The sequence below is a fragment of the Hyperolius riggenbachi genome, chromosome 1 (genome assembly GCF_040937935.1).
Source record: "Hyperolius riggenbachi isolate aHypRig1 chromosome 1, aHypRig1.pri, whole genome shotgun sequence".
NCBI lineage: Eukaryota > Metazoa > Chordata > Amphibia > Anura > Hyperoliidae > Hyperolius > Hyperolius riggenbachi.
Genome location: NC_090646.1, coordinates 479,434,875 through 479,457,230, shown reverse-complemented (window position 1 = coordinate 479,457,230; position 22,356 = coordinate 479,434,875). Strand labels below are relative to the sequence as shown.

General features: G+C 40.8%; 1 protein-coding gene and 1 long non-coding RNA gene across 5 annotated transcripts in view; one reads left to right on the top strand and one right to left on the bottom strand.

The window, feature by feature from the left end:
- ADCY4 (adenylate cyclase 4) overlaps positions 1-20,089 on the bottom strand; it is a 183,414-nt gene extending 163,325 nt beyond the window's left edge. The window contains exon 1 of one of the 4 annotated variants that reach the window (XM_068241582.1): positions 20,070-20,089. The gene's annotated coding sequence lies outside the window, so the exon portion shown is untranslated. Of the gene's footprint in view, positions 1-18,245; positions 18,443-18,467; positions 18,601-18,986; positions 19,048-20,069 lie in introns of those variants that run through there. The other 3 variants (XM_068241574.1, XM_068241565.1, XM_068241556.1) reach the window with 3 other exon arrangements.
- Positions 1-21,070, top strand: part of LOC137521824 (uncharacterized) — a 54,401-nt gene extending 33,331 nt beyond the window's left edge. The window contains exons 3-4 of the long non-coding RNA XR_011022215.1: positions 17,371-17,453; positions 20,110-21,070. This is a non-coding gene — a long non-coding RNA (uncharacterized lncRNA). The remainder of the gene's footprint in view (positions 1-17,370; positions 17,454-20,109) is intronic.
- The last annotated feature ends 1,286 nt before the right edge of the window (positions 21,071-22,356 follow it).

Below are 22,356 nucleotides of genomic sequence, written 5' to 3'. Positions count from 1 at the left end.
CGTCATATCCAGAGATTTTCTTTTACAAATAGACGTAGAAGTGCTGGCAGTATTGCTGCAGAGGTTTAAGGGATGGGGGTCGGCATGTCAGTGCTCAGACCATACGCCGCACACTGCATCAAATTGGTCTGCGTGGCTGTCGTCCCAGAAGGAAGCCTCTCCTAAGATCATGCACGTGAAAGCCCGCAAACATTTTGCAACAAGCCGACTGAGGACATGGATTACTGGAACCATGTCCTCCTGAGGTCTTATGAGTCCAAGATAAAACTTTTTGTCTCAGATAGTGTAAGCAGGTGTGGTTTCACCCAGGTGAGAAGTATAAAGACCAATGAGTCTTGCCTGCTTAAAGTGGATCCGAGGTGAACTTTTACACATTGCATAATTGTGTTCTTTTCCTATTGTTTATAGGGCATTCCTCAAGCCAAATACTTTTTTGTTTTTGTTTTAATACTCTAATTCCCTATAAACTAAAAAAGCCACGCCCACAGGTTTTCAGAGAGCCTTGGCAGTAGCAAGGGCTCATGGGAGCTCAGTCTGGGCAGGAGGAGGGGGAGGTGTTACTAGCCATTGATTTCAGAGGCAGAAGGGAGGAGGAGAGGGGATTAGGCTGATGGCTCAAGATACAGATAAGCCTGCCTCTGTGTAATGCTTACAAACAACATGGCTGCTGTCATTGTATCACAGGAATAAATAATCATATTCTATTAAAACGGTTTGCAGCTACATTTGCTGTGTAAACCATCTAAACTTTAGATAAGATATATAGACAAGTTACTTGTTAAAGTTAGTTTTTCATCTCGGATCCACTTTAAGATGATGCACATGAAAGCCCGCAAACAATTTGCAACAAGCAGACTGAGGACATGGATTACTGGAACCGTGTCCTGTAGACTTACAGTTAGTGTACACTTACACAAGAGCTACAAGTTAGGCCATTAGCTCGACCTGTAGTACTTGAGTATTGCGACCGTTACTTTGATAATGAGAATAACTGAAAGTGCTGGACTGGCTAAATATGGATTGGTGGGTTCCATCAGAGTAACACACTGCATGCTGTGCATTTACTGGCTATAATGATTACAGTGGCAGTGAAGCATACTTTCAAAGTTCAATGTACTGTGCGTTTCACTGTATGTATCGCATGTGACTTTTCACCACAATTGCTTTACGATCTTATTGCTATGCAACATGTATAGTGTGAAAGGACCACAACTTTTAAGCAGCTAGTAGCTTTCCCTTGCTACCCCAGGGTTAGTGTCGATTTGCATGTTAGGAGCATTTTCCTACACTTTTTCCATACAAAATCAACGATTTTGGCCCTTGCCCTGATTTCACACACTTGTTGAGTAATAGCATCTTTTTATTTGAAAGTTGACACACTACTCTCAACTTTTCAATCTTTTTATCTTTTGCATTACTTAAGTTAGAGACCTCAAGGATCCAACAGAATTGATGACAGAGGAGGCTTGTGAAAAGGAGCCAAGGGTGTCTTCAGGTAGGTGCAAAGGAGGCACTTGCTGACCACCCACAACCTCCACAAAGTGAACTGTAGAACTATCTACTCCCACAGTTATGTAGGTTGAATTATATATTCCTCCAGCCCAGTATTCCTGCGCCTGCCATGCTGCATCCTGCCAGCCTATATATATCACTGATGTATCTGCGTACAGTGCAGGAGGAAGCAGTAATGGAAATTAAACCACAAATTACATCTTATAACTTGATTTCAAAATCATGTTAAGTAGTATCACCTCTGGGCTTCTACTATAACCCCAGTATTAGTCATTTTCATTTCTTATTAGTTTTCCCATTGTTTTTTTTATTCTTTTTACAGAACACATTTAGTGCACTTGGTAAGTACTTAATCCACCTTCGCAACTTATTTTGACAATTTATTTTGTTACCTTATTTTAGCTCTAAATTACTGGTTAGGTAACACCAAAAGGTAATATGTCGATAAAGTGAGACAATATATGGGACTTTATCCATAAATAAAAGTTATTTCACATTAGAACTGATGCAATGACAGATTTGTGTTTTAGTTCTAACGACCCTTAGGTTAAAGAGAGTTTAAAAAAAAGTTTTCATGAATCTGACTGTATTTTTGATAGAAAAACAGGCAAAGTGATGGTTTCTTTCTGTAGGGTCAGAACTCTTTATTTTTTCTCAATTCTAAATAAAACCACCAAGCAAAAAGTGAGTACAAATTATTTGGGAAATGATATTTTATAGTTTAGAACAACATTTTTTCCTCCCCAAAAGCCTTTGAACATAGAGCCAAAATAATCACTTATATCTCACAACTGTCCATGATCTATCTGCCAGATTATCATCAACCCACATTGTGTTAAACAAATCATAAATAAGTTGCTCATCAGCCAATACATTCTCAGACATTACTGCATTATCTAGAATCTGGACTCATAAAAGCCACAAACATAGAATCAATAAAAAATCCACCTTGTTACTGGAAAAACAAAAACTTCTTGAGCAGTCATAAACCACTGTAAAAGATTTGCTGGCCATGCATAACACACTCCATGCAACTTTACCCACTTCACTCAGCTAACCTCTTAGCAAACCACCCAAACTCATAAAAGACCTTGTAGTAAAACAGTAGATTTGGTAAGTCATGTCATCATCAGTCATGTCATTATATGGACCACTAACTGGCCAACATCATGCTGAGGCCATTTTCAGCCTCATAAACTAATATAGGCAGTCCCCTTCTTACAAACCACTCAAGATACAGCGTTTCAGAGATACATGCAAAGTAGTCTTTATGTAAAAAATACCGTATACAATACTGTTTTTTGTTTTTTTTATTATTATTATTACATGTTTTTGTTATATGTTACAGTTTGTATAAACTGTTATAAGTAGTCACTCTTTAAATGCACAATGAAAACAACCAAAAATCATAGTTTCTGCTATATGTTCAAAATCTGGATAAATCATTTATCCAGGTTTCACCATGTTTAAAGGGACCCTGAGCAGAGGTAGTGGGTATGCATTTAAGCATACACCATATATTTGGTACTGTGCTTAGACTAGAATATCATTGAATTGGCGACTCTGCACAAAGTCGCGCTGTGACCCAAGAACAGGAGGTCCGCTCTGCGCATGCACAGGCTTACTGGCTGCCTCCTCCTCCACTAAGATCCTCCCCTCTGCTGCACGTCATATTGCCGTGACAGCATATACCTTTACTAATGCCAGTGCCACTTCAGATTGGAGGAGCACATTTTTGATCAGGTATATCTCTATTCAATGAATTATTAAAGGGGAATGCTTACAAGTAAATGCTTGGTAGCAAAATATAAAATTAGGTGGAGGAGTTGGCGCACTGGTGTAGTGAGCCATTAGGAAACTCCCCAGCGAAATCACCTGATGCACAATACTTATGCGGTCTAAGCACAAAGGTAATTGGACATGTACAGGGAATATATTTTTGGCACAGACCACAAAACTGCACATACCCTTTATCACAAGCACCTGTTTAATAAGTCCCAAGTCTGTACATGTGTAAAGCAAATGTGACAGCTCTGTGCGTACATCTTATAAATAATCGGTGTGTCCCTACTCATCCAGTCATGAGTGCAGTGCTGCAAGATCCCTGAGGTCCTGTCTGCATCTTGTTGCGTGTGAGGTTATATTCAGGCTTTGTCCAGCGGTAATATACCACTAATGAGATCTGGGCGCCTACTCTTCCCCATCACTAACGAGAGCCTTGCTACAGGACTATTCATCATGGTTACTGAACCATTCCAGAACCAGAACATTCCCAGCAGCGGGGTTGTCACACTGCTGCTTAATTACTCAACCATTTTAATAGGGAAATGTAATTGCCCTATCTACTTATTGAAGTAAAAGCAATAAGATGGCAGCGGTATCATTACTGAATCATTCCGATACTAGAGCTTCATTACAGCACGGCTCCCATACTACAGCGCAGCTACTGATCTATATACAGCTGGGATAAAAATGAACCCCATTCCAAGATGAAGCTGACACGATTGTGTCAGTAAACTGTATGATCACAGTGACAAAGCCATCGCAGTTCAACTGCATGTAAACATTGTTTAACCACAGCATTGCCACAGCAATTTCCACACGGCTGCAGAAGCACCCACTGTGGTTTTTACAAAATGGAATGTTGAGGGTAAGACTTGGATGGATTCCTACAGGCCTCGGAGAATGCAGACATGTATTTCTCCTCGATTATCTATTCCCCTTAGTTAATAATACATGCATACAATGAAAATAGTTCTTAATGCTTTCTTGGCTGGCAGCGAGAGAGATGTAATTCCAGGACTCGGGTTAGATGGTTTTCAGAAGCTCATACCAAGCAGAAAATGGGAATAGTTGCTGATTAAGCACCATAGTTATTATAAGCCAGTACGTTGTATTTTTTTCCAACCACAATTGCAAATGGAAACTCCGGCAGAGACTTAAAATAATAAATAAATATCAAGCAACATATGGATCTCTGCCAAACTATAAAATATTTAGCTTTTCCAGTGCTGCTAACCCTGGTTCTGTTAGCATTCACTATGTCACGATTGTGTTGTGCCCTAAAGTTCTGAGCTACCTTCCCGGAGGCTATGATTATTATTTCAGCAATTCATCTTTGGCCTCTGAAACATGCTGACCTACACATAACCTTCAAGGGTCCCTAAATATATCACAAGTTCCCCATTCATAATGTATAAGGGATGCCGATGCTTTTTTGCCATTGATATTATAAAGTTACTGCATTGCCTTCTGAAAGTACTTGTGTACCTCTACATAAGTATAGTTAGATTATTTTAACATGTGCACTGATCAGTGATACGGGTTATTTAAATTACTGACTTAAGCTGTGGTTTAAAATACTGGCATATGACTTTCTCTGTTTACGTTACATGATAAATCACTAGATCTACACTGCATAATCTGGGTGTGCCGAAGTGCTGTTAAAGAATGAGGGTCAGCCATACTATCCCAGGAAAAAAAAAAACCATATAAGTAGATAAATACATAACATATGTATTGTGCTTTCAGTTAATCTTATTAAGTAAATAAAGAGAAAACTGTTGCAGGTATTTTCCATCTTTACTACCTCTGACTGAAGCCAATTCGGAAATAATATATTCATCTGCCTAAAATGTTGCATGCAGAACTGCACTGTCATATCTAGTTTGCTTTGTAAACACATGTGAGCAGAACATAGATCGGATTTCAGCATCTTCTGCAGAGGGGTGAGGTGATTTATCTTCTATTTCCCTCCTCAGCCTCGTGCCACACTGAACTGCCCTCAGCCAATCAGCAAGGAGCGGGAATGTGGGAGGGGCAGAAAGGAAGATAACCAGGCTTTTTTCTTTTTTTAGCTTCTTTTTCCCCAGCTATGTATGAGAAAAGAACCAGGCTGACTGAGGTGAAATTCATTATAGCAGACACATTTATAATTGCTTGCAATGCAGAATCATGTAGACTACATAATAAATGCAGAGCAGTGGGTAATAGGAGTTTGATTTTATGGCTGACAATCAGCTTTGCAGGTCCAGTCACATTAAAGGACCTGATCCCCGCACTCTGATTGGCCCAATAGACTGTCTTTCCTTTAATGTGACTGGACCCGCTGGTGCTCAGGGTGGGAGGAGTGAAGCCACGTTATGTTGTTATCAGCATAGCGTGTGTGCAGAGTGCCTGTTTCCCGATTATGCACACTGCGCTGCCAATAGCGCGCATAGCGTGCAGGGACACTGATTTACTAGCACGCATTACAGCAGATAACTTGCGCTAAGTTTAGTGAATCAAGCACTATGACTTTGACCAATCTTATTCCTACATGTTTAACACTGTTAACTCAAATTGTTTACCATATCTATAGTTCCCTAAAATTGATGTTCATTGCTGCCACACACTAATATTTATACAGTGGCTTGCAAAAGTATTCGGCCCCCTTGAAGTTTTCCAAATTTTGTCACATTACTGCCACAAACCTGAATCAATTTTATTGGAATTCCACGTGAAAGACCAATAGAAAGTGGTGTACACGTGAGAAGTGGAACGAAAATCATACATGATTCCAAACATTTTTTACAAATTATTCATCCCCCTTTGGTCTGAGTGCAGTCAGTTGCCCATAGACATTGCTTGATGAGTGCTAATGACTAAATAGAGTGCACATGTGTGTAATCTAATGTCAGTACAAATACAGCTGCTCTGTGACGGCCTCAGAGTTTGCCTAAGAGAATATTGGGAGAAACAACACCATGAAGTCCGAAGAACACACCAGACAAATCAGGGATAAAGTTATTGAGAAATGTATAGCAGGCTTAGGCTACAAAAAGATTTCCAAAGCCTTGAACATCCCACGGAGCACTGTTTAAGCGATCATTCAGAAATGGAAGGAGTATGGCACAAGTGTAAACCTACCAAGACAAGGAGAGCGCTGATCAGAAATGCAGTCAAGAGGCCCATGGTGACTCTGGACGAGCTGCAGAGATCTACAGCTCAGGTGGGGGAATCTGTCCATAGGACAACTATTAGTCGTGCACTGTACAACGTTGGCCTTTATGGAAAAGTGGCAAGAAGAAAGCCATTGTTAACAGAAAAGCATAAGAAGTCCCATTAGCAGTTTGCCACAAGCCATGTGGGGGACACAGCATACATGTGGAAGAAGGTGCTCTGGTCAGATGAGACCAAAATTTAACTTTTTGGCCAAAATGCAAAACGCTATGTGTGGCAGAAAACTAACACTGCACATCACTCTGAACACACCATCCCCACTGTCAAATATGGCGGTGGCAGCATCATGCTCTGGGGGTGCATCTCTTCAGCAGGGACAGGGAAGCTGGTCAGAGTTGATGGGAAGATGGATGGAGCCAAATACAGGGCAATCTTGGAAGAAAACCTCTTGGAGTCTGCAAAAGACTTGAAACTGGGGCGGAGGTTCACCTTCCAGCAGGACAATGACCCTAAACATAAAGCCAGGGCAACAATGGAATGGTTTAAAACAAAACCTATCCATGTGTAAGAATGGCCCAGTCAAAGTCCAGATCTAAATCAAATCGAGAATCTGTGGCAAGATCTGAAAACTACTGTTCACAAAAGCTGTCCATCTAATCTGACTGAGTTGAAGCTGTTTTGCAAAGAAGAATGGGCAAGGATTTCAGTCTCTAGATGTGCAAAGCTGGTAGAGACATACCCTAAAAGACTGGCAGCTGTAATTGCGGCAAAAGGTGGTTCTACAAAGTATTGACTCAGGGGGCTGAATAATTTTGCACACCCCACTTTGAAGTTATTGAATTGTAAAAAATGTTTGGACTCCTGTATGATTTTCGTTCCAATTCTCGCGTGTACACCACATTGTATTGGTCTTTCACGTGGAATTCCAATGAAATTGATTCATGTTTGTGGCAGTAATGTGACAAAATGTTGAAACCGTCAAGGGGGCCGAATACTTTTGCAAGCCACTGTACTTGTCTTGAGCATTTTATATTAAAGATTGTTTCTATTTTCCTCAGACTTCAGTTTTTATAAATGTGCCTAGCTAGCCTACCTTCCGTTGATTATATTTCACCTTTAGAAGGCATGACATCTGTTTTCCAGTACCTAAAATCCATTTTCTCGAGGCAATGCAATAGCTATAGCTATTTTCTGATTAGGATGAAATTGTACAATACCTGAATTTAGTAAGGCTAGCAGTAGTGTAAGATCACAGATGATTGATGTTTGGGACTGAATTCAGCTACAGATTCCCTGCCAGAAATTTTTTTGTTTGGTTTGTAGCCATTGAAAGCATGATAAAGATTTTTGACTAGGATTTGAAATAGAAGGCTTTTATTTGTAGTCATTCTCATCATTAAAAACAAACATATATTCTTAATTTAAAGTGAACCTCCTTAAAGTGTTGTGCACACTCTCTATATCCGTCATTGACGATTGGTAATCGATTCTTAGAGGGACAACGAGCACTGTACAGAACTGTCTCTGCTGATGAATTGGAGGGGAGGGGGGGGGGGGGGCAAGCAAGGAGCCTCTTGCAGCAGGGGAACAAAAGAATGCGTTGCACATGAAGTCATGTAATGTACACAGTCATGTGTTATGAGGCTTTAGTTTTGATTAGACATGAGAAGTGTTAATGCTCATCAAAGATTTTACTACACTTCCTGCCCAGGCATTCTCAACTACCTAGACAGGACATGGGGTAAAATCTGCTTAAAGTATAGCTGTACTTACAAACATAAGTTTAGTCGTCCATCTGATACTTGGAGTGCTGCACATTAGTTTGTCCAATAGTTAGTTTGTGCTGCTGTTGCCTGGGTATTACAATGGTGTGCAGAGCCGTTTATAAGGAAGGCCATCGGCGCAGGGCACTGCAGAGCGGCATTGATCAGTAGCAGTAATGAAGAGGACAATGGGATCGTCGTCGTGGTGATGCATCGGCATGGCCATACACACACTAGAGTCTCTGAAGATGTGGACCAGATGAGCTGCCTCAGCCGAGAACTCTCTAGTGTGTGCTAAGCTTTCATTTGGCAGCAGTTGCCATGTCAATACAGTGTCCATTGTTTAAATGTAGGTGTGTGTTGATGAGCTGGGAAGGATAAGGGCCCAGTCACACTGGGGCAATTAGCAGGTGTTTCCCTGCGATCCCTAGCACTTTTAAAAGCGCTAGTGTAATTAAAAGTATATGGCAGTGATCTCACTGCCACGATCGCTGACGATTTGCCGTAAACGCAAACGCAGTGCTTGCAGCACTTTTTCACAATTTTTGCGTGATCAAAATGTAAAAAATAAACAGCGACTCGCGATCACTCAAAATTGTGAAAATGTCCTATAAAAACGTTTTGCATTAATAGCGAAAAAAATCCCCATTGCAAAAAACTATTGATTTTGCTATAATTTTGTAACCCTCAGTGTGAGTGGAGAAAAAATAAGCTCTAAATCATTATTGTAAGCTCAATAGTTATACCTGTGTAACATTATCAGATCTGAAGAAATCTAGTAGGGAAAATGTTTATATACTTATTTGTACTTGTTATAAGCTTTGTGAAATATGAGCACTGTCTAGCTTCAGGTTCTTGTGGGTAAACCAAGGAAAGGGTGCTGTAACTTAGGCACTGCAGCCAAGCTAAACACAAGTCTTATTTTACATACCTGAGCTTGTTTCAGTGTGTCTGGGAACATTAAAGCAAACTGGAACTAAAATAAATGTCTGAGATTAATATTAGTATCTGTAGAATCAATCCTAAATAGAACTTTTCTGCAGCTCCTCATTCTTGTTTTCATTGTAAGTGTTTGAAGCCTAGGTCCGAAGTTTCTGCCAGATATATTGTCACACTTACATTCTTGCTGTTTATTTAGCTCCCACACAGAGAAATGATGGCCTTTTGAACTTTCTATCAGTGTCCTGCTATAACGAGTGTTTGTGCAGCCACACAGAGATTTTAAAGTGAACCGAGCAGCATTTTAAGCCCACTGGGTATCTCAATTGCACATTAAAAATGCATGCTAACAATGTGGCTCATTACTAAAAAAAAATAAATTCTATCTCTTATTTTTGCATTTAAATGTTTGTTTGAGGCATTTATTGCCCTACTTTTGCGGCCTGCCATCTGCAGAAATAGCAGGCAGATAAGGACTGCTGTAATTAGCAGTAGCAATGAGCAAACAAAATCTTTCAGCGGGGAAGGGGGGGGGGGGTGTAGATAGGACACCGTACTTCAAACAGTTTAGAGAAGTCATGCTTCATTACATTCACACCTTCCCCTGGATAGGTGGATGAGATGGTCCAGAGGGTAAATGTCACTGCCTGCTAATCACAAGGTTAGCGGTTCAAGTACCACACCTTCCCCTGTATAAATAAGGGAGGGGGGGAATGGCAGTTGTCAGAAACTAGGACAAACTGCAGAAAAAAGGAGATACAGATGGGCGCCTCCATATCGCTCTCAGGTCAGTTGTCCTTTAAGGTAAACCTGTCACAGGCACTAACTGAATATTAGTATGATAATGGGTTATTCCCTTTTATAACAGTAAAAATGCAATACCACCAACTAGAAGTCACAGTGTGTGCTCTTAATTTTGTAAACACATGCTCCATCATAGACAAAAGCCTCAGCAGTCTGCTAGAGCTTATCAGTGTTATCTGTCAGAGGTGTGTAGACAGACTTTCAGATCCAACCTTATTTCATTTTATTAAGGTGGTCCAAATTGCCTGTGTCACTCTCATTCACCCTCCCATCCACGCCCTACACCCTTTCCAGTGGGACACTAGCAGCAAGGACATGCAGGCACCTCTTGAGCATATTATGAAAATTTTGTCTATATTTCTGTCTCCAAGTAGACCAGCCTTTCTCAACCTTTCTACTCTGGAGGAACCCTGAAAATAACTTTTTGATCTCGAGGAACCCCTGCAAAAATGTTTTGATCTCGAGGAACCCCTGCATTTGTTTTGCAGGAGACATGGTCTTAAATGTCTGTGTGGCTGTTAAATTCACTACCCCCTATTACACTGCCACTCATTATACTATCTCCTGGCCCCCCAATTTAGTGCTTCTTGTTACAGTACCACCTATTATAGTGTGCTCTATTATACTTCCCCTACGATGGGAAAAATGCCAAGGAACCCCTGCAGAGTACTCAAGGAACCCTGGGGTTCCAGGGAACCCTGGTTGAGAAAGCCTGAAGTAGACTATAAGGCCTTCACATGTAAGGTTATAGTTATCCCAGCTAGAGCTAACAATAGTCATTGATTGTCATGGAAAAGAGGTTCCTGTGAATGCCACCTGGGACTAAGCCTAGCTCTTTTGTACTGGAAAAACTTTCCCTCATCAAAGATGTTCTTTATGGTTAGCTACTGATGCTTCCTGTTTGTCTACCATAAGTCGTGTAACAGCAGCAAGTAGCAGATGCATCCCTTTCGTAGGGAAAGGCTCTGCACAAGCAACTTAGAAGTACTTCCTCACAGTAATACAATTCTGCTTCCTTCTTTATGCTGGAATGAGTTCTGGCATTATAGACCTGTAGCATAGATCCAGAAGAAGGGCATCCAGTAATGATCATTGTTTTTAAAATGATCTATGAAATGGTCGTTCTATTAGTACATCAAAATGAAGAGACTTTTATGCCTCAAACTGCCTAGTGCTGAGGTTTCAGTGTTGTCTTGCTGACCCCCCCCTCCCCCCCCTCCCATCCACCGACAATGGCTGGGTTTCGTTTCGGGAAGGATGGAAAGTATCTTGCAATAGAAGAACATTAGAAGGACTTCCACTTTCTTCTAGCCTAGTGTCTGGCTTCCCAGTCCCTGAGCTCAAATTGCATCTGTTCCAACAGGCATACATTAGGGATAACACCACTGATGTCTAGTCCTCTTCAGGTCAGAGTGGCTCCTGAGATGGAGCCGATCTCGCCCATTCTTTACACTGGATGCCAGTTACTCAGAGTCCTGTTCATACCTCTGTTACCTATAAAACTCTTTACAACCTATTTCTTCCATATATTTCCCCACAAATTTGCAGATACCATCCTCCTCTGTACACATTATCTCCACTTTCATAACTTCCTTACATTCTCATGGGCTTCTACTCTTGTCTGCAGACTCTTCCTCATAAGGTCCATCACACTTCAACCCTTGAAAACTTCAAGTGTATCCTTAAACCTCACCTCTTCACACAACCCTATAATCTGATCTGGTTACATTCCAGACACTGATCCACTTAGGCTTCCAACAAGGTTTTCATGGATGCCTCAGCTACACTTTACCTCCTGACCTGTTTAGATTTTCTGTCCCTTCTCTTTTAAGGATAGACCTCACTTACTTCCTTCAATATCTTATATTTTTTTAATTTAAACACATATGTTGTGTGATAAATGACATTTAAGTCTCTGTAATCAATTAGTAGTAAATCTTTCAGTGATGCTAACTTTAATCTCACATTTCATTAATGCTGTAAAGTTTATGGGAACTGAGTGTACACAACAGAAGAGTAATGCCAGGTACGACAAATATGCTTTATAAACGAGGGGGATTTGATTATAGTGAATAGATGACAAATTAAAAGAGAATGTTGAGTGCATCTCATGTTCACACTTTTATAGATGAACACCTTTGCTTTTACATTCATTACTTTTTTATTGATAAGTCGCCACACTGGTGTAACCACTTAGATCCTGAAATAATGCCTACAGCCATTTCACATAGCCCAGGAAACTGTCAGACAATGTACTTGTTTTGTCTGGAAATCACTGATATGCTGTTCCTGTCTGTAATTTTATTATTTTAAGATATTTTCAAAGCTCCTTCCTTTTGCAGTCAATCTCCGGACTACCTTAGGGATGCTGAAAAAACACTGCAAAAATATATGCTATAAGATGGTGTTTCTCAATATTATTACAGCATGTACCGCTTTAGTAATGACTCTGTTGGACAAGTCCCCCTACTGTGAGTAAAATTAGCTCAACTAACCCTTGATACATATATGTCTGTTAGGAGTACTTATTGTGTATAAAAGCTTTTGAAATCTTCCTTAAAACTTTTTACTTACTGGTTAAGGACTCTGACACAGACAACCTGGGTTTGAATCTCGGCTCTTCCTGTTCAGTAAGCCAGCACCTTTTTAGTGAGGAGAACTTGGGCAAGACTCCCTAACACTGCTACTGCCTATAGAGCGTGCCCTAGTGGCTGCAGCTCTGGCGCTTTGAATCTGCCCAGAGAAAAGCATGATATAAATGTTCTGTGTCTTGTCTTGTCTAAAAATACATGTTCATGTTTATTTATATTTGATTTATCATCCTTTAATCTTAAAGTAAACCTGTAACGTTAATGGGCGAGAAAATCATATACTTACCTCAGTAGAGGGAAGCCTCTGGATCCTTCAAGGCTTCCCACATCCTCCTCCTGATCACCACTGGATGCCGGAACCCTCTGGAAATTTGCAGCTTCACATGTCTGTGAACCAGCATGGCAGCACTGCGTAGGACACCTCGTATTAGCACACAGGCAGGAAAAGCCACGTCCGACCAGCTCCATGGCCATGGTCAGTCACAGACTGGAGCGTGGCTGTGCACACACTTCAACAAGCTCTTGTCAGGGAGGTTTGGGGGGTCCATGCGCTGGATCCGCAGAGGGGGATGGGGAAGCCTCCTGGATTATCCAGAGACTCCCCTCTACTGAGGTAAATTCTCATTTGGAGCCCTTTTTATTACTATTATTATTATTGCCTTTGCCAAGTTCAACTACCCCGTGGGGGATGCATGGCATGTATTGAGAAGCTAGGGTATGGGAGATTTGTCTTTAAACAGATATAGGTGGAACCAGCCAATTATGATTTCACAGTAAAGTTGTGCGTTATATTTTTGGGGACTGTAAAGTAAAAGATTGACTTCCTCCTCATGCTGCAGTAGCAGGGGGCGCCAATAAACAGATGTCTGGCATACAAATGTCAGCATTATAAATTGAGCACATCTAAATAGTTGTACTAGTCTGACCTACTTTCTCTTGAAAATTGCTAAGTCCTATAAACTTAAAGAGAACCTGTACTGAGTAAAATTATTTAAAATAAACACATGAGGTAACTTCAAATGAACATTACATAGTTACCTTGCCATCAGTTCCTCTCAGAAGCTCACCATTTTCTTCCGACAATGATCACTTCCAGTTTTGACAACATGTTGTCAGAACTGAAATATATCAGTTGCTGTCAGTTTTATATCAGTTGCTGTCAGTTACAGCTGAGAGGAGAACTGATGTGTCCATGTTCCCCTATGGCTCAAGTGGGCCATGTTACAGTTTAACAGTGTGCTGACCAGAAAGCTGTTATGGGTAATGGCCATTTTCAAAATGGAGGACGGAGAATTCCATTGATCACAGTGGACAAACAGGACACAGGAGAGGAGAAAGAGATTGAGGAGTAGACTACACAGCAGGTAAGTATGACTTGTATATGGTTATTTTGACTATTCACTTTCAGTACAGGTTTTCTTTAAGACCACCATACAGACACAGATAATGATCTTACAGTTTGTCATGTAAACGCGTGCATTCAGAGACAAATGTATATCTCTGTGCGGATCATTTGAGATAAACCAGTGCATAGTATTTATGGCTTGATGGGCAGTAATGGAAAGATTCTTGACTTGCAAGAAATAGCAATTGTGAATGTCAAATGAAAGCAGTGTAAATTGCGGAATCTGCGTGATTGGATCCTTGAGTTTAGCTATCAGTCTACTACTATAACCTGTCTTATTCCACCCTATTATTATTATTATTATTTAGTATTTATATAGCGCCAACATCTTCCGCAGCGCTGTACAGAGTATATATAGTCTTGTTACTAACTGTCCCTCGGAGGAGTTCACAGTCTAGTCCCTACCATAGTCATATGTCTATGTATGTATTGTGTAGTGTATATATTGTAGTCCAGGGCCAATTTAGGGGGAAGCCCTTAACTTAGCTGTATGTTTTTGGGATGTGGTAGGAAACCGGAGTGCCCGGAGGAAACCCATGCAGACACGGGGAGAACATACAAACTCCTTGCAGATGTTGACCTGGCTGGGATTCAAACTGGGGACCTAGCGATGCAAGGCGAGAGCGCTAACCACTACGCCACCGTGCTGCCCTCCTCTATTCCTCATAAAGAACATTCTTTTGATAGTTTGTCAGATGGTAGACACCTGGATAGGTCAGTAATCTTGTTCTGTGGACAGTTCAATAAGTAGATACAGTAGGTGCTTTCCAAAAGTGCATAATACGATAATGACAATAAGTAAGACATTTTTGCTTATTAGAGCTGTACTTTGCATGCACAGAAAGTTTTAGTTTACAGATATCAATATTCAAATGCTGATGGAAAGAATAGGGACTTTGTTTTCAGCAGCCAATCAGAACCCAGAACTCGTTTAGATTTTTTTTTCCTTAACTATCCCAATATTCTTCTGCTCAACGTTTCCCCTAAAGTATTAATACTCAGCATAAAATGCATTCACATTTTATTTCGTATAAATATCCGAAGTATGGTGGTATTTTTACCATTTATGTATAAACAAAATACAAACACGCTGCTTTATCAAAGCATCATTATAGTGAACAGTTTCCACAGCTCAGCGTAATATAAAAATCTGACCCAAGGTGCAGGTTAAATCACAAAGCCTTACAGAATAGCCACCACTTGCTTCACAGAACCAGCACTGCAAGTAATATACGCAGTCTAAATGGCTCCTTCGCTCATCATACAATAACAATACCTTCTATTGCACAAGCATGTCATATAGGACAGGACATTAAAGCAGGAAACAAAGCACAGAGCAATAAAAAACTTATTGGTGGTCATTATGAAAAGCTATACACAAGTGACCTAGCAACACGGAAAATGAAAGTAAACAGGTATCCTGGTAGGCAGAAACTCTACACTATTTATAGTCACTGGTTCTTGTAAGTGGTATCACTCCCAGTGTGTTTCCCTGAAAATTACACAGGGTCTTAAGGTGACCATTTGAGTCCTATGGGAGAAAAGCGCTGTAGAAATGTTATTGTATTGTATTATTATTGTACCATACACTCATGGATTTTCTCAATCGATTCTTAGCAGATCGATTCATCTGCTGGCAATCTATTCCCCAACATGTCAGACTCATCGATTTTGTCTAAAAATCAATTGAAAATGTCGATTGGACAGGCTGGAAAATTTAAAACAATTTGGGATGGGGCAAGAGCATTGGCAGATCGATGTCCTATAGCAGTAATGGCTAACCTTGGCACTCTAGCTGTGAGTTCCATGAGGCATTGCAATACTCTGACAGCTGTAAGCATAACTTGGGGAGGCAGAGGCATGATGGGATTTGTAGTTTTGTCACAGCTGGAGTGCCAAGGTTAGCCATCCCTGTCCTATAGATTTGCACTGCATAAATCCATTTTTAGTAGATTCCCTGCTAGATCGGAAATTGATGTGCAGTGTATAGTAGGAATCGATTCCTTCTGAATCAATTCTTTTCAGAAAGGAATCTACTGTTTTGGAACATTGGGTGGAAATCTATAAGTGTATGGCCAGCTTTATATGTATATTAATTCTTGCTCCAAAAGGTGTTAGGGCTTATTTTAAGGGGATCTTATTTTTCCACATATCAATCTACATTTATTATTAACCTCCCTAACGTTACATTTTCCCAGGATTTCTGTGCAAAAAGTGATAAAATTTATTTTTAAAACTTTTTTTTCCCGTAACTTGCCAAAATGTGTCAAGCAAGGGTCTAGTATACAGTGCAGGAGAGTATTTATGTGTATGCACGTTTATACTGTTCACAGCATGTTTTAATGGACGAATATATCTGTCAATACTGCTAGGGAGGTAAAACGAACAAAAAAACAACAACATTTATTCAAATCTGGCCATGTCATCTTATTCTGGTACATCATCATAACTCTCCAAACTCTTAATTCCATCAGGAATTTCTCATAATTAATTCTACTTCCCTTTTCCATGTACAACCACCTTCTTTCCAACAGTCATATGTTTTCTCCGTGTCTGTGTGGGTTTCCCCTGGACACTGGTTTCCTCCCACAGATGACTATTCGATTGTGAACTCCTCTGAGGGACAGTTAGTGACAAGACAATATACTCTGTACAGCCCTGTGGAAGATGTCAGCACTATATACATTAGTAAATAATAATTGTTTTGGGTCTCATGGGGTCTTTTGAGAGCAATTCTGTTGGGGGTGTCTTCCTTCCTTGGTGAGCAGTCTGTCCTGCTGCATTCTACTGCCAATCAATTTTCCTTCATTACATGCATACCGTGGCTGCCTGGACACTATTCAAATTGACTTTTCTAGGAACTGTAATTGGGGCTTATTTTTGGAGTAGGGCTTATAGTTCAGGCATCCTCAAAAATCCAGAAAAATCTTGCAAGGGCTCCTTTTTGGGGTAGGTTTGATTTTTAGGGAAACAGGACAGCTATCCCAGTACTGACTTGCCTCTATTTAACTCACTTAGCAATAATTTCAACACTTTCCAGAAATTAAAGGGTTTCAGGAATAAGATGCCATTATTACAGATAAGCACACTGAAAATGTTATGAACATTCGTAAAACTGTAAACAAAATCTGCTGTTCTGATACTAAGGATTATACTCAGCATGAGGCAGCAGTGCAAAACTATTACTAAGCCAAATAGCAGCTTTAATTCCCCAGCTCCTGTTGGGCAATATAAGTTCCAGCACGTCCTGACAGCATGCAACATTTCAGGAATCACAGTGCCATACCGGCTGGAGCACCTGTACTTTCCTGCTTTCCCATGTCCAAATTTCTTAGTCATCCTTACTGAGCAATCCAAATGCTATGGAATCATTAGTAAAGTGACTGCGTAATTTGTCGTTGTCTCTATTATACAGGTCTCAGTATCAGATGAGGATAAAATGATGTTACTCAACATCTGGGAGTTTCCAAACTCAATTTAGAAGACAATGAGAGCGGAGTGAGTTAAACATTACAGCTATACGTTGTTGCTAATGAGTGCTCTGGTATCTCTGAATCATTATCTCTACTTCCTCAGATAGCACCGGGATAGCCATGTTCTGTGTGTCACATTTTCCAGTTATACATCCGTTTCCCCGAACAAGACGAGAACGCACCTGAATCGCAGCTTGCTTCATAATTATCTTCCCTGCCTCTGGAGACACATGCCAAAATATGCCTAGATCACAGTCCTTGAAAAAGGGCTGCCACTAGCTGGCTGATCTTACATGCCTGTCATCACAAGCCAACTTTTTTCGCAGTTCTACGTCTAGACTAGGTTTCAGGAAGGTAGCTGCGTAGTCATAAACTCCAGCATTGCCCACCCAGCTAGTAGTGTCTGCTGGGATTTGTAGTGCCACTAACCCTGAAGAGTCAACAATTTACTCACGGCTGGTGTAGGTTGTGACTTGCATCAGCTAAAGGGCTCTCATGTCATTATATACATTTCAAACAACCTAAGAAGCCAAACGACCTAAGAATGCTGGTCACACACATTTCAATCTTATCTTTCAATATTTGCTAAATTGCTTTGACATTCCAATCAAACCTATGAAAAGCTGAATTTTGAGCAGGCATTTCTGATTAATGTCGAATAAGTTTTTCCTAGAAAATGGCTGGTTGACAAGTCTGATCCAATGTATAACACACACAAAAATGTGAAATCAGTGTGTGTGTGACAAGCCTGACACAGTGCATCTCCCTTCATTCATGGCTGAATCCACAATATCAGTACAACACACATTTCCAATACCTTCTCCTGGAGAATGAGCTGCCAGCACCTGTCCTCCTGGTATCTGTCCTTTCTCTCTCACTTCAGCCAGATAACAGCATTAAGTCAGACTCCTGCTTTCTCTTGTAAGATTGCCTCTAGACTGAATCTTCAAAGCTCAAAGTCCCACCCCAAACCTTTTCCCTCCTTCTCGCTCTTATTTCTCTGGGTGCCTATTCTCTTTTCTCTGTCAGTGTGTCTCACCCCAATATCTGTGAGTCCCCGTCAGTCTCTTCATCATCTTCCTTTTCCTCGCTGACAGCCCCCCCTCCATCTCCTGCACAGCTAATTAGTTGTCATTAGCAGTTTATTAGTATTTTCCATCTTTGTTTCTTGCTGTCTGATGTCTGACCCACCCTGTGGTTTCCTGTGTATCCCTTAACTCTTCCTGCTCTGCTTCAGCTTGACAGTCTTAGAGAAGAACTCTGCTAATTCAGTTCTAAGTCACTCCAATCACAGCTCGGCTGATGTACCTCCATCATGTATCGAAGTCCAATCTATTTCTGTACTGACGCCTTCTTCCTGTCTCACATCACAATCTATTCCAGTGCTGAATGATACCTCTATCCTGCCAAGCACTTTCCTCTGCTAGTACACTTTTGCATGCTTTCAAAAAAGTCCCTCCTGAGTCCTAATTGTAGTTTCCTTTCTAGCCATTTCCTCCTCTTATTATAATGTTATCAGCGTTTCATCACGATTTATGTTTGTTCCTAATTCACCAACCTTTTTACGAGCACAAAGCCAGACCAGCAGTCATGCCAGCTCTTCTGGTATCACTTCTAATGCCTCTAAATGGGTGCTTGCAGTGCAAAAAGACAATGGCACAAATAATAATTATATAGTGTTGTGTCCACAATGTCATGTCAGCAGATGTCTGCTGGGATAGGCACCAGGACATCATGTAAAAAATGCCCTGCAACGATTGTCGTCAAATGCCAGTAGGCGTGCAATGAGCCGTTCCCTGCCAGCGAAGCTGAAACAATCTATTTCCATCGCTTGATGGGCAGGAAACTGTTAAAAAGGCACTTGTGGGATGCACCGCAGTTAAGCCTGGTAGGTCAGATGCTTGGAAGTAATTAAGGTGTGATATTGTGCAGATTCCTCAAAAGGAATCCTTAATTATCTCCATATCTGGGGCATTTGATTTAATTTTAATTAGATGCCATGGAAAGAAAAAGGCATTGAGGCAGACATTGAACCCCAGAGGTTTGGAGGAAAGGCGGAGAGCCCCAGACAGGTGAATGTTGGACGAGAGCACAATGTAACAGCAGACAGAATGCTCCATAGGGCAGGTGAGAAATTGCTAGTGACAGGTAGGACGGAAGCTAGACCGAAAGGATTCTCTGAGTCAGGGACATGTACGAACATGAGATGGACTAGGAACAAGCAAACAGAGGTGTGAGAGAGGATGATTGGAGACATGTGGGGAAGAGACAGTTGTGGCACAACGCCACTAGCTGCAGCCAATTTATCTGTGCTGAGTTTTAATTAACAGATTCATTTGGAAATAAGCCCAACAGAAGATGACAAAACAGCCCCCTGTCTTTGTGTTTTCTACTATTCCATTCTCTACTCTGTTTCCTCTTGTGCCTGTCTTGTCTCTGCTCGCCTACCCTCTTTCCAGCTAACTTGTCGATTCTCCATAGAACTGGTATCACTCGTGTGTCTATCTGCAGCTATGCCCCCCCCCCCCCCCCTCCCGAACACACTTAATCTCTGATCCCCCATCTTGTCTCCTCTTCAAGTTCAGTCCTGCTAATTCCCCTTTCGCTTCCTTGTATGTTTGTATGTGATGTGTTTTATTACCTGCCATTGAATTCTGTTGTTCACGGTTCCCCGCCTCTAGCTCTGGCATCGAAGCTTGCAAAACTCATCTCTTACCTGTGTAGGGAGGAGGAGGCCCACAAAAGGAAAGAGACAGCGTGGGATGGAGAACTTTACGTGAGGGTGTCAGAAACATCATCTGCCCCACACCTGACAGCCAGAGGCCTTTGGAATGAGGTAAAACCAGTCACTGCTTTAAAGAAGACAGAATATAGTGCCTCTCTGGTGTCTATTTTTAACCCTTTGTAAGACAGAAGGAATTCTTGAAAAGGTCAGCAGTTGTGGTGAGGCAACAAGGAACTGCAGGTGTTGGGTTACCACAGATTAAAACCACTTCATTGAAGAGAAGGCTCAGTGACTCAGTGAGAGCGCAGTTAACTCTTCTCCTGTCACCTTGGCTGTCTCATTCTGTTTGCTTGTAGGCACCAGGAAACAATTAAACTAAGCGACAGCTTTCTCTTCATGTCACTACTTTTTTTTTTTTTGTTTGATTAGTTAATATTTTACCACCTACCATCATCAACAGCACAAATCAGACCCTGCTTACATTTTCATTATGCTGGTGAATTCAAAAGAACTATAAAAAGGTATTTAATTAAAGCGCAACTCCAGATACAATATTATTATACCAATGTGGATTTCCTCTGTGTTCTAAAAACTTAAATCTTAAGTAACATGATTTTGTAAAACCAAGTGCAGAAAATAAAGGTAAAGCTGCTGGAGTTTAGACTGCTGTTTTTACAAGGAGGTTACGTGTCTCTAGTTAAATCTTCATTGACCCCTTGTATGCTTATTGAGCTGAGCAGAGTGTAATGATGTCACCACAGAACAGTGTGAGGATGTCATCACAGAACACAGTGTAATGATGTCACCACAAAGCAGAGTATAATGATGTCACAGCAGAACACAGTGGGATGTTGTTACCACAAAGCAGAGTGTAATGCTGTCATTAGAGAACACAGTTTGATGATTTCCTTGCACTGGCCACACAGCCCCACAGCATGATGGAACCACCACCATATTTTACTGTAGGTAGCAGGTGTTTTTCTTGGAATGCTGTGTTCTTTTTTCTCCAAGCATAACGCCCCTTGCTATGCCCAAATAACTCAATTTTAGTTTCAGCAGTCCACAACACCTTATTCCAAAATGAAGCTGGCTTGTCCAAATGTGCTTTAGCATACCTTAAATGGCTCTGTTTGTGCTGTGGGCGGGCTACCTCTGCATCACTCTCGTATACAGCATCTCCTTGTGTAAAGTGCGCCGAATGGTTGAGTGATGCACAGTGACTCCATCTGCAGCAAGATGATGCTGTACGTTTTTGGTGCTGGTCTGTGGGTTGCCACTTCGAACCTTAACTTGAACTGAGCGTGTGGTCTTTAATTTCCTCAATATGTTCCTCACTGTGGAAACAGACAGCTGAGATCTCCAAGACAGCTTTCTGTATCCTTCCCCTAAACCATGATGATGAACAATCTTTGTCTTCAGGTCATTTGAGAGTTGTTTTGAGACCCCCATGTTGCTACTCTTCAGAGAAAATGAAAAGAGAAGAGAAACTTACAATTGACCCCTTTAAATACTATTTCTCATAATTGGATTCACCTGTGTATGTAGGTCAGGGGTCACTGAGCTTACCAAGCCAATTAAGTTCCAATAATGAGTTCTAAAGGTTTTGGAATCAATACAAATACAACAGTGCCCAAATTTATGCACCTGCCTAATTTTATTTAAACAATTATTGCACACTTTCTGTGAGTCTAATAAATTCATTTCACTTCTCAAATATCACTGTGTGTGTCTCCTATATGATATATTTAACTGACATTTTTTTTATCGTAACAACCAACGATTTATACAGGAAAATCACGACGATTAACAAGGTTGCCCAAACTTTCGCATCCCATTGTACAACACCAATGGTTCTGAATATGTGCGTGCCTTTCTGGGGGGTAAAGAGATAAGTGATGCATCATGGGAAAGTTGCTCACTTAAAGCTGAATTATCACAAATAGTTTCTGCTTTTAGGAAAGCAAAACTATATTTGCGTGGAGATAGTGTGCCTCATGTGGGAAGCATGCATAGTAGTTATCATTAGCTGTATAACAGTAGAGTCTAGGTTATGAGACACCGACAGATATTGGCCGATGCCGAATGAGTGTGCTTTCTGGTTGCTTGATACTCAATGTTAAAAATAGGCCAAGCTAATACAATACTATACCTCACTCTATATACATACCATGAACTCTGCATTGCATTTTAAAATTCAGTAATT